The 13,894-nt window shown below is 35.1% G+C and overlaps 1 protein-coding gene across 14 annotated transcripts in view; it reads right to left on the bottom strand.

The window, feature by feature from the left end:
- Nucleotides 1-13,894, bottom strand: part of atp2b2 (ATPase plasma membrane Ca2+ transporting 2) — a 171,729-nt gene that overhangs the window by 111,438 nt on the left and 46,397 nt on the right. For 10 of the 14 annotated variants that reach the window (XM_088636825.1, XM_088636810.1, XM_088636817.1 and 7 more), the window contains exons 1-2: nucleotides 4,512-4,635; nucleotides 3,776-3,852 (exon numbers count right to left, since the gene is read on the bottom strand). The exons of 2 other annotated variants lie outside the window; for them this stretch is intronic. The gene's annotated coding sequence lies outside the window, so the exon portion shown is untranslated. Of the gene's footprint in view, nucleotides 1-3,775; nucleotides 4,202-4,511; nucleotides 4,636-13,894 lie in introns of those variants that run through there. 2 more of the 14 variants (XM_088636814.1, XM_088636811.1) reach the window with 2 other exon arrangements.

Here is a 13,894-nt window from a genome sequence, read left to right as displayed (position 1 = left end):
AAAATGTTGCCCGGAAGTAACATACTGATTCAACAATCAGCACACTGGTGCAGAGAAATAAGAAAAACAGGCTCTGTAAGAGATAGACCATGACCTAGAAAGATTAGGGACACCACACCAGCCCAAAAACAATAACCTGTGACCAATATCCATCTGCATAATAATTTTCAGGCTGCATTAGCTACCATGTGAAATTACAGGAAGAAACAAAACTCAACAGAATGGCTTTAGCTTGGCATTTGCACGAAAATGATCTGCATGTTTGGTGGCTGTTCAAAAGTAAAAATTTCATAGCTGTACTAAATTAAAAATGAATGTTGAGTGTTTTTGCTTTGATTTTTTTTTATTTTGAATAAAATCAATATGTTTACTTTTTCTTTTGTTTGATATCAAGGTTATGTGTCTAAAATATTGAACTTAATCAATTTCAGCTGAATGTTCTGTATATGTTATGTATCAGAATATACAAAAATCAGAAACAGTACAAAATAACATCACATTAATAAAAAATGAAATAATGAGATAAAACAAAGAAGCCTGGAATAGCAAAACGTTTATTTCGAAATATCTACTTGTCTATAGTTAAACCTTACTGAAATAATAAATAAACCAAAACAAACATACAGTAAATCCTTTGGCTTACAGGTTGTATACATTGTATAGGACTACATGGGCAATTCCTACACTATTAGTTCAGTGTCTTGTAGACTAAAGGTTTCTGATGATTTTTCATAATTATCAATCAGGTTTAGAAACTTATCAAATCAACAGTAGAGGTTCAGTAGATCATATAAAGCATCTCCTTAATAGTTAGTACAGACACTGAGGACATGCATTAATGAGACATTCAGTGTCAGGTACTCAGATATGTACACAGTGAACAATACAGAAAATTAAAATGGTATGCAATTAAAATCTCAGAATTTTCTTTTTTCCAGTCTTTTCAGCAGGTTTCAAATTACATAAGCTTATAGGACTGAAAACTATGCTGCCTATGATTCACTAAAGAAATTACTGCAATGACAAATAGTGAAAAATGTGTCTTCAGATCTTCATGCAGGGACTCTTAAAAGTTCCAGTCTTGTAAGGCATCTTAAGCCTTTACACTGGAGTAGTAGGTAAGCCACACTAACAAAGTCCAAAGCTCTGGATTCATAACCATCATTCAATTGAAAATAAATCTCTAAACAAATCCTGCTTGAATTCTTATTAAATATTGATTCTTGATGGTCCTTATAGTGCTGCTCCTTTCTTTCTCAAGAAATGGCTCTGTTCATGTTGGCTGTAAAGAGCTGTTAGGCGCTAATTAAAGCTATGCTTACACGTTCATGCAAATAAGAGAAATAAACAGAAGGTACAGTCCACATTTGCTGAAACATTGTATTTAACAGTCCAAATACCTAATTTACTGTAGATGTTCTTATTAGGATGATAGAAACAGACATCAGTTTAAGTATATCAATTAGCTTTAATAATAAATAAAAAATACCATCATACAGTACGTCTTACTGTACATGTACTATATCCATGTTTCAATTCAAGATATTGATCAATACATTTATGGCACAAACAGGGTGATCTATCCATGTACTTAATATGAATAATGGTTCGGATATGACAATTAAAGCTTCACTCAGTTTGTCTGTCAGTGCAGTATGTTTTCAATGAAACTCACCCAGTGATTGATACTTGAATGGTCAAGTATGGTACAGTACATAAAAATAGAGTTTCCTTTTTTGTAGACCCAGAGAAGCTAGCCCCTTTTCTGTAATGTAAAAAATGTTTAAAAAAATGTTTTGTTTATTTAGGAACAAGACAGATATGGGGAAAAATAGCATGGATGTTGTTTCTCCAAACAGTTGACATTCTTTTAGCTTAAAAGAAATGGGTATAGTGAAGTCTGTCAAATTAAGTCAGAGAAACTGTGTTTATCCATAAAAGACTTGGATTGTTTTCAGAGGCATGTATTAACATTATCTGTGGTCATATATAGATTTGCATTTACTAATCACATATGATTCAGAAATACCATACTTTAAGCAGTCAACTTCAGTCCCCTACAGTTCTTAATAAATAATTAAAATGAAGAACTCCACTGGGTTCAATCAGAATTAGGCCAGTGCTCTCTCCTGTACCCTTTGAAAGCCAACAAAAAAGTTTTTCCTTCGCAGGAAAAACAAATCCTTACCTGTAAAAAAGAAATCTACACAGAGCAACTAAATATTTCAGGATCAGAACCTGTTGGTTTAAATAATATAAAAGTCAAAGAAAATAAATGCTGTAAGGCTTTTGTTGAAAAAAATACTTAACGGTTTATGTTCTTTCTAAAAGCAATACAATGATAACTGTCTAGGAATTACATTTTTTGTTCTATTTTTTAAACAAAGAGCTATTTCATTTAATGCCAGTGGATATACACGGGATTATAATGCTGCATTGTAATTTATGACATCTATAGAGTGCTCAGCCTTCTGCAGTCGTTGATAGCACAGTGAGTCTGACAAAAGCACAAAGCATACATATAGCTTCTTTTTTTTACCTGCTTCTGATGATTCATATTCTCTATTAAAAACTAAACAATGAAAAAGAAGCTGAGCAATAAGGCAGGAGAGTGTTTGTTAAATTTTCCTTGAGGAAAGGGCAATGCATATGAAGCAATGACAAACTTTTAGATGTAGTTTGTGTCATTTTTCACTTGTTACGTACAGTATAGCTGCATGGAAGCTTTTTTTGCCAATGCATTTCTGATTGCTCATTTTATGCAGGACATATACTGTGCCGTGTTTTTAATTCTTTAAAAACTACCATGTGCAGAAAGTGAGTATAAAATCAACAATAAACTAAAAAAAATAAAGGTCCATTGGAAATGTGAAGCAAATAATCTTCAAGGCATCATAGTTAAACACCAAAAAGAAATAACCTCTTCTTACAGTAGGTCAGGGCATGACAATAGTAAATTCAGTCAACTAGGCTAGTACCAGTCTTCTGCTAGCCACAAGAGCAACACAAAAAAATAAAAAAACCTTTAATAGTCAGTGTGGTGAAAAAGAAAGTACACCGCTTAAGATTGTTTTGGTTTTGTGTTCACCTGATACCACCTAATTCTACATACCACCTAATCAAGACAACAGAGCTACAGTAAGTGTGCACTTTCATGTTTACACAAAGATATTGAATGCTGCCTTTTTTTAATCAACAATGACAAAGTAGAATTTTGGAATGTTTTGTCAAATTAGATTAGTTTTATCTACTAGGAGAACCAGGTGAAGGTCAAATATGTAGAAACAAGTTAAACCATAAAATCTAACTTTTGTCTCACACTGTAGCAGTGAAACGAGGGGAAAAAATCATAAAATTAGGTTGTAACAGTACATTTTGAATGTGCTCAATTTAATTACTGTATCTTTAATATCTATAGAAAATCGACAGGTAGATTTTTAAATCTAGCTTTTACACATCATAATCAGTTTTTCGGATTAATGGGTAGTGCATACGTAGATCTGTGTGTTGGAAGAGGAGGAATCCATCAGAGGTACCTTAACATTTGCTTTTCTGTGAATATATTACACTGCAAGCTTTTAAATTATAAATTACAAATGCGCTATACGCTAGATGCACAAAACATATTCAAATAGCTCTTAACACATTATATACAGTATTTATTCCTTTCCAGACATCCTTCCTTATGATCAACCAGTAATGATTTCACTCTTTTAAAAAGGATCACGTTGTACTCTTTTTGGAGAGTTAGACTCGCTCCAGTTTTTTTTCTTACCCTCAGAGTCTCAGGTGATCTCCCACTGCCTGCTTTACGCAATGAAACTACTACCAATCCGGAAGCCATGTCCATCCCTGTGGAAAAAGAATCAATTGCTTCTTCTTCACAAACAAAAACAGAACAAAACCCAAAGGCGTCCTGAGGAAGAGAACTTTCTATATCGCCGCACGCCCCTGGAACAGTCTCAGCAATAAGAGATTGCACAGAGCCCTCTGCCACTTGCAAGCAAATTACATTCTAGCAGAGGTATGTCCAAGGGGACTACCAAAGAAGAAGAAACTGAGGTGATGCCTGGCATAATCCCATCAATCTCAGCATCCAAAAATTGAAAGAAAACATTTCTTTTTGCATTCTCCGTAGGACAGAATAAAAGGCAAAACCATCCCGCTAGCTGCTCACAACCTGATTGCTTCTCTATACAATATTGTGTAAGACAATTATCTTCGCAGAAGCGCATATGACATGGTCTGAAACCAAATGAACTCCCCCCCTCCCCAGCCACCTCCTGCCCAGGCAACAACCTCCACCACGAACACACACTACTGACACCACTCTCTCCCCTCCGTAAGGAGAGAAGCATGTTTCTATCAATAAACAAGCAAACCAAGGTTTACACACATCATGCTTTTCATTTTGTTTCTCTCTTACTATTTAATAAAAAAGGAAATGGGGGATAAAATACATTTGTTTCTTTTTTTTTTTTTTATTTCATGCAGGGAGCATCATTACTTACTTGGCTAAGATATCATCTCAAATCCAAAATGATTTCAATTACACAGCAGAGTAATCACTGTTCAGCATCTGTAAGGGTCTGATAAGCGGAGCTACATTACAGGAGTCCCTCTGCAGCCTGTACCATGTCAGGAAAGCAACAGGGGGGAGACAGAGGGAGATAGTGGTGGGGGGGGGTATCGGGGGGGCACTGCAGAACACTGGAATGCTGTTGTTTGGTATGACTTTTACTGGTACATTGTAAAACACAAAGATGACTAGATACAGTATATATGCTGCATTAAGCCAGTCAATACAGGCGAATCCAGCACACAAGCCTGAAACAGAGGTGGTAAGAGCAACACACACACACACAATAAATGTAATGTACTGCCCCCTTTTTTTCAGTTGAACTGCATCCCTGGAGGAAAATGACAGAAAGGGGAACATGACAAGCCACCAGGAAGACGCCACTTCATCAGAAAACGTAAGACACCTTCAAGGACAAGCACCATCAAGAGCCGTCTGTGAAAAGTCCAAGGAGGAGGACTGATCAAAGCCACATTGCCCCCCCAATCAAATACAAATATTGTAGAACGAGGATGATTTTCTGAAAAAATTATAAGAAATCTGCTTTTTAATTATATTGATATTGAGGATAGACAAGTAAAATGCAGATGGACTACAGTCCTGTAATAGACAGTACTGTGTGTTTTTTGTTACTCTGAAAAATTTGCTTTACATTAACATTAATATTGCTTTGTTGAATCTGTTATTGGTGCATTACTATTTCTTCCATTTATTTTCTTTTACTGTAATCCTTCAGTAGTATTACTGGAATATAAGGAATACAAACTCCATAATTCACAGGACCCTGGGACAGGAATGCACTACTGGAGGATCAGTTAAAATTGTCCTACAGAGGCTCCATGACTCAAAACTGTATGTCATGGGTTTGAGTGGCTGCTGTAGGCCCTGCTGTTACACACCTGAGCAAGATACTTCACCTCAATTGCTGCAATACAAACAACTGTAAAAAGGGATTCCAGCATTACTGCGAGTATCTGGGAGATGAACAAAGATCCTTCAATCCTGTTAATTATTCAGAAACCAGAATAATATCCAACCCAATGAGCGATCTGGCTCAAATATAGACTTGACTCATATCAATAAACTGTACAGAAATGCAACCTAAAAGCAGTTGGTTTTCAAAGAAAACATAATTTACAAATAATGTTAGTTTTATTTTTATGTACAGAAAAGCTTTCACATCAAAAACTTAAAAATATACTAAAGAAACTCCAAACACTGTGAAAGACTGTTCCAATCTCTTTATTGTAAAATCCGTAGTATTTCTATGCAGGGAACTACTTTTAGGATTGGTAGTCAAATACTAATTTGGTTCCTGAAGGTCAATGGTTCTGCACCAGATTCAAAGGATGCAATGCACCAAATACTAGTGCAGATCATGAAAAAATCTGTAGAGTTTCAATACGTATAAACTTTCCTCTGACACATTAATAAGAATAGAATTCAATATGACACTAATTGCAGATGCTTATTACTTTGTCATTTGATTCAAAACTTTACAAAGATGTAAGGCTCTTTTTAATACACGCCATATCTACAGTATCTGCATTCTGGCACAGTTTTCCACTTCGTAAAACCCAGGGTGAAAAGTCTTCCAACTGTATGTATGATTTTTTTCTGACATAACAGCCTATCAGTTTCATAACATAGTCTACCCACCGTCTCATTTAACATACTGACAATATACAAATTTTACCATTAGAAATCTTAGATAAGAGCAGTTTTCAATCGATCCAGAGCTACCTTCCAAGTGTAATGCAATTTTTACATCCTAGTAGAATAGGACAGCAGAATTTCAGCTTCATAGACCTGCAATATTAATACATTGGTATTCCTTGCATACTATCTTTGTAAGCACTTAAAGAACATTGCAGAATATTGCAGGATGCTATCAAGCTATTAACCCCTGAGTCAGACCTATCAGCCCAGAAGTCCATCTTCCCTTGCCTTTGTGCTTGTTATCTGCAGTGCTGCTTTTACCTCATCCTAATGCTGTGAGTCATCCTATTGTCACCTGGGCGACAGAGGCCAGCTGTCGAGCAATGCTTTATAGAATAACAATTAAGAAGCCATAATGGAAACAAAACAAGAAAAAAACAGTGGAGGTTCCAAAAGTGGACAGTAACATAAGGGTACATTAGTAGGAAAAAAAACAACTACCTGTACATCCAATATGACAGGGTGAAAAAGATTACTTTATATTTCAATGGTGGAGCTCAGAAGCCTTGCAGTGGAATACAAAATAAAAGGTGCCAAGGAATTGCTTTTCACATTGTCACAGTTTATTACTTTTTTTTTTTTGAGTGTGGGTATGTGTTTAGATCAAAATGAATGAAAACATAGTCAGTGTTGTTAGCTTTACTCAAGAAAGACTCTGGCGAACTAACGCAAGATTTGTAATGTCCAATCAACGAAAAAAAATCATACTCCAAAACAGGACAGATGCTTAATCAGCCCAGTAATTTTCGATTCAAAAAAGGATTAGCTGTGCAGCAGAAAAAAGAGACTCTGCAGACAGAGAGCCTCCGTGTGATGTTCCTGTGGCTCCTGATTTCTTTTCCATGATTACTTTATTTTCAATAATTCTGTTAGACAGTTAGCATCTGCATACACATGTTTTGGAAATGTACATTAAATGGTTTCGGAAATTTGCGGTGAGTGTTCTGCTAATAAACCTGGCAGTCTTGCTTTTTTCTAGATTGATCATCATCAATGATGATTCTCAAATTGTCCTTAACTATCAGTTCAGACTGGCGTGCTGAAGCAGCTAAAAGAACACATTATACCCTATATATGCCCATTACACCCATTATGCCCTACCTAGACTCCTAAACTCTCCACCTTAATTCAATAGAAGGAATTTCTCACTCCTCCACCTGATCTCCTGTGCAGTGGGGCTGCTGATGCATAATGACTCCCATGTGACATTCAGGTGAGTGCTACTCTTCACTGATGAATGGAATGGGTCCCCTCCTCTATGTAAAAGTGCTTTACAAATACGAGTACATTTTTATTGTTAACATTATTGTTATCATTAATAGTTATTTTTATTATTAAGTCACTTATCATTTTGAAAGCCAGAAGGAGGGTTACTTGCTGTCCTATTCTAAAGGACAAACAAGAGTGGACAAAATGGTACATTATCACCATCAACATTTTTATAGTCCTATTTCCTTAGCTGTGTATAGAAATCCTTGATTTACAGTTTCAAATGTAATTAGAGGAAATCCATCCCATGATCCATTAGGCATTGCTATAGTATTCAAAGTGAAAAAGTAATTACTCTGGAAGTACTTTACTTAAATAAATTTACATTATTAAATATTTACATTACTTAAAATAATATATGTGCATTTGGGTTAACGTGAGAGATTATCGTGAGAGATGTTATTAGTTAATAAAAACTTGCAATCAAATAATAAATGGATTAAATCCATTGGAAAATGCAGGAAAGCATTGCCCTGACTTAATCTAAACTCACTGTCAGTCTCATTCTCAGTTTGCATTTCTTACCCCGTACGTGGATAAAACCTTATTTTAACATAGTTACCTTTTAAAACATATTTTAAACTGCGCAACCTTTTTTCGACAGCTTTACACTGTAGCTGAAGTTTTTCTAAGACGTTTCAAAGAAAGCTGACAGCATGAAAAATAGAGACTGATAAATGAACTATGGTACTCAACTGGAATACCAGTATTCACAGACAAAAAGTGTGAACTGCATGTTTTAGTGTATTACTAACACACTAGTATTAGATATTATATTTATTATATAAGTATAATACATGTATAAACATTCATATGTAGTACAAGGGCAGTGCAGGGGTTAGAATACTGTAGCTGCATTGCAGCACTGGGACTCTGTGTTCAATTCCTGGTGTGCAATATGCATGCAGTTTTTATGTTCTCATTATATTTGCATGGAGTCCTCTGGGTGCACCAGTTTCCTTTCACAGGCCAAAGACATACAGGTAGTTTAATTGGCTTCTGGAAAAATTGGCTCTGGAGTGTGTGCATGTGTGAGCTTTGCAATGGACTGACATCCCATCCCGGGTATACCCTGCCTTGCACCTGTTGCTTGCTGGGAAAGACTTTAGCTCCACCTTGACGTTGGAAAAAAATGATTCGAAAAAGGATGGACGAATTGATTGACATACAATTAACCGTATCCACCGAATAATATTTCTTCATAGTAGTTTCATCACAGCTCTGTAAGCAAACCATAACAAAATGTTTCTGACAGAAAGTTCTTGACTGAATTTAAAATATTGTACATCATGGCTGGATAAGCATGGGCCAACCATAGTATCCTCATCTACATTCACAACAGCATTCTCATTGACTGATCGGGAACCTGAGAGATTTCAGCATTATCAGTGAGAGCTGTGTCACAGCTCCATAAACACCAAGCCTGCTGGGGAAACTACAAAACTGTTTGTGTGAAGAAGTATATACTGTAGCTATAACAGAGTCTACGGTAGATAGGAGGTATGGTAAGTGTGCATGGTCCTTTACCATCATGTACAATTACATCACATAGCTTTAAATAGCAGGAAGGCCATCTACCCATCTATTATAAGAAAGCTGCTTGTCCTGGTGAGGATCACAGGAAGTCACTTCAAAAGCATACTGTAGGTTGCAAGGTACAGTAGGACTTAGAGCACGCAACAGTGCTCACCTTGGCTAGTCCATCACATGACCACATGAACATCTATACTAGCAAGCCATACAGTAATTCTCTAGTTTGGGTACCACTTTTGTGAAAATGTATCAGTGGTTTCCGGTACAGCTAGTGTGAATTCCAGTCTGCCGCGTGAGGTATTTTTCAAGGACAGACATTCGTCTGCGAATAATATAGTAGGTAGCTTCCTTTCAAGAAAAGCCACAAACTAGTACATTAATGCAGATCTCGAACGAAAAACCTCTGGCTGGCTGCTGATCAAGACTGACAGCTATAACCCATGAAGGAGCTCTCGGACTCAACTCACCCTGCAGCAATCACTACCAAAAGTAGTTCCGACAGCAACAAATATCCATTCCTTATTTTGATACCTGAAAGCAAATTTCAAAGGACGCCCTTAATAAAACACTGAAATTATTCAACCTATGATGAGGACCTGGATTTGGAACCACTGCTCCATGGTCTCACAGCTAATACTGGCTGTAGTCAGAACAAGACACCCAAGCATGAAATCTCCTTTAAACTTGTGGGAAATGATCATTTAGAGCAGCCACTCCAACCTAACCTGCATATCTTCGGAAGGTTTGGAGGGAAACCATACAGAAAACGCCCATGAAAACAAGGAAAGAATAAGCCGTACCAAATCTGCAAAGTCAGGGAACACAAGCTGATATTGATCCCAGCTGCAAGTCAAGATAACCTCCATGTCCCAAGATTTCCTTCCATTACCTCTGAATCACACACTAGAAATGCTAAATTCTGTAAATATAGCACTGCATATACTTATTGATACTGATCATAAAGAATGATACTGAGCTTTGGCGTCTTTAAATGGAGCTTATAACAGACTTTTGGGAGGAAGGGTAAACCCTAACCTCACACAATTCCACTCACCTATGTATATTAAAGTCTCAAACCCAGGACTTTTCTTCGCGTATGGTCATGAAGGCATTGTGGAAAGCGTACTGTATCTCTAGAAATTTTCAATATTTCATTCAGGCCAAGATGAAACCGACAAGGATATCTTAATGAAGTTTTTTTTTATCCAAGACACTTTCAAACACATACTCTTAAAAGATTTTATTTTCTTTACAAATGAACTACTGTATAAATGTGTATAACAGAACACGGTTCACAAATTGTCAAACCCATCAGTTATTTATAAATGTTTCAAAGCAGTGAGCAATTATGATTTCAGAAATATCGTTAGACAAATTTATTTTCATAATCTAATTGGTAACCTTTTCAAAAGATTTTGCGACACCTACATTGAATTAGCTTATTGTTCACTAAGACTGTTTCACCATTTACTCCATTATTTTTCCTAGGGGCAGTAAGTCTTGGCACTTGTTATAGAATACTCCTGTGTATGTTGTTTTTTGTGTCTGCTGGGCCCTTAATCACCAATGATAATTGCTGCCAGTTATTATTCTACTTGCTGGTTATTATTTTTTCCTTCTACAGTTAGGCCTTGGTTTAAAATTGTCTAGGTTTTGAAGCAGCCAAGTCATTATCTCAAACTAAATTTGCTTAATTTTCTGTTTCCAAATATTTCTATTTTTCTTTTTCAAATTTTGTCTTCAGCACTTAAAAAGCTGAATGTGGTTTGTAACTCTGGAAATTTCGGTAATTTGTGAGTCTCGGGACTGCAAGTTGAAATATAAGCAACTGGAAAAAAACGGACTCACTTTGGGAGTAGTCTGATAAAGTATCATTCCCCCACCTTTGTCTGTTCGTCATCAATTGATTGCCTATGAAGACCTGTTTAGTCAGCAAATTCTTAATTACCAGGTTGAGGAGACACTGCAGGAAGTTCTATGTGCTGAAGTTGTTGAAAATACTGCATTTTAACTAGGGTATTTTTGAAACCAAGGACTGAGTGCAGAAGAAAAGTCTAAATAAGCAAGCAAATCAGTTACAGGTACCAATTAGTAATGGTGATTAAGTGCATATTTAGAAAACAAAACAGCAGGCAGACAGGAGTACTCCAGGACTAGGACTGAGAACCACTGCTTTAGGGCACACATTCTCAGACATTCACCCTAGACATTCTCCTTTCACAAATTGGTCCTAATATTTGTCTGTAAGCAGAATGATGATTCCAATTATAAGAGTCTGTTTCATATTGTTTTAAGATGAAACTTACTGTAGTTTCCAAACACATTAAAAGCATACATCATAAGCTACACAGACTTGGCTTTAGAATTACTGTAGGTTGACCAGGATCCTCCAAGAAGCATCTCCATAAAGCTACTAGTTTAATATACTATGCTACTATATACAGTAAACTAATATGTTAATAGCCTGCATAAAAAAAATGTGTATGTCTGTCCATCCACCTATTCTTTACTGTTAAGGAGAAGAGCCTGCATTTTAACAAAAGATTTACAACCAACTTCTCATGAAAAAGATGGATCTCTGGACATTTTTACTTGTTCAGTAACTCATTCATTTTTCCAAACATTGTATCTTGATTAGACAATTGTTTCCAGTACAATCAATTCCAGAAAAGGTTAATTACCAACTCTTTAAAACCAGCGGAAAAAATTGTAACATATTAATACTTTTACATTGTTCATTAAAAATAAAAAAAATTCACCAACCCAGGTAGTTAACTATTACAAAGACCGTTATACACTTCAAAGCTGCAGTTTCTGTAACTGATAAATGTTTCCTATTGTAAAGGCTGAAAACACACGTCAGTTTGCAAGATGTCACAATTCTCTGGCATTCAACACAGGTATTATACAGTACATACTACAGTAAATAATTCCTAAATACATACTAAAATACAGCAAATAAAAAGGAATTACACATGAATGCATACATTTCTTATATGATTATCAAAAATAATATAACATTTTATATTTTTTCACTTCCAAAAAGCAAATACATGTACTGTATATTCAATGTAGGATTTGGGTGTTACTGTATATAATATAATTGAGAGCAGTTGTTGTGACAAATTAAATCTTGGCCTTGACTTGTATATTTCAAGAGACAATCTGCACAAACAGTGTATTCAGTATCATTCCACCTTTTTCTGAGTTGATGTCAAACAGCTACAATATAACAGATACTAAGGGTAGGTTAGTTAACTGTCATGCTTGATAAGTCAAATTGATGAGGAAAATGAAACATAATCCAAACTAAAATCACTAAAGTTTGTCAAAAACCTTCTTTCCTTCATAAACCTACAAAGTCCAGTCTATCTTCAGGTAACTTACAGTTATGAATTAGAATGTTAGAATGTAAGTCCAAAATATGAAAATGGACAGTAAGGAAATGTAACACTTTAAAAAAAAAATAGTATTACGATTTTATGTATCCTACATAAAAATAAAATAAACAATGGAAAATACTCTATAGTGTAAAGTGTAAAGTTTTGTTACATAATGTATCTATTAGTACAATATGTAACAAAATAGGAGACGGAAATCAATAACATTACCTTGACATTTCAAAATTTCAGTTTGATAGCAATGAATGTCAATGTGTAACAACATTCATCATTGTTTTCTACTGAACTGTCACCAACATAAAGCAGTTTCTGAAAATGAGTTGCAAAATTAATAGATAATAAATTGCATTTTAATAGGGAATTTGATCCTGTAAAATCATTATAAATTTTATTTTAAAATAATTTAATTTGGTTTATAGAAAGATTTGCACATATAAATACATACTTCTATTATAAATAGTTCCTATGCAAAGATTAAGTAAAATGTTTCTATTTCATATTGGGAATACTTATAATGTACAAATGGCCTAAAACCCATCTTTTCCTACATGGATCAAAATTAAATCTAAAAGAGAAAAGTACAGATGTACTTACAAGAATCGTTGTAAGGGTCATTCCATTTTATCATAAGATCATCAAAAAGAATACTGTATATCTAGTAATTTACAATAAGTTGCAGCTGACAGACAAGTAATATATAAAACTGAACCTAGGATAAACTAACACACATATGACAAAGTTAGGCTTCGGGATCACTTTTCACTGCTGCATTTGCTGTTTTTAACAGTTAATGGTTAATTTCTTTTCTCTCTGGATAAAAGAAAGTTTCCATTTAGGTCATCATTGTAATTTCCATAGGTTCATCATTGTAAATATGATTGTCTTCTCACAGAATTTCAGGATGTTTTTTAACCAGAGCCCGAAAAATGAATTTTAGATCAGTTTAGCAAATCATTGTTTAGGAACATTTTTTCCATCCAACGGTCAGCACTTCATAAATTTTAAATTAGTGTGTATTAGTTTTAAAGTCAAATAGCAGCCGACTGATTTAAACCATCTACTTCATAAGTCACATTGTACACTTACTGTAAAAATATTTTACAAATTGAATCAGAGTACAAACTTTCCAGATCTTAAACTGCAGTTATTGTTCATCTCTTTGAAATTCAGTAATATCTAATCCATTTCAATTACTGGAAAACCTAACTCTAGAAAAACACTAGAGTGGAACACAAACAGCACGGCAATGTTTTTCATAGAGAACAATTAACTGAAATGCATTACCTGAAGACTGGGGAGTAAGATATGGATGTTATCATACTGCACCTGTGCAATACAATAGACAAAACTGATGCAATACCTGAAGGACAATGTTCCACTTACAATGCATAAT

Source organism: Lepisosteus platostomus, chromosome 6 (assembly GCF_059453375.1).
Source record: "Lepisosteus platostomus isolate fLepPlt1 chromosome 6, fLepPlt1.hap1, whole genome shotgun sequence".
NCBI lineage: Eukaryota > Metazoa > Chordata > Actinopteri > Semionotiformes > Lepisosteidae > Lepisosteus > Lepisosteus platostomus.
The sequence above is the reverse complement of the archived record's forward strand: the minus strand, read 5'-3'. Positions and strand labels throughout refer to the sequence as shown.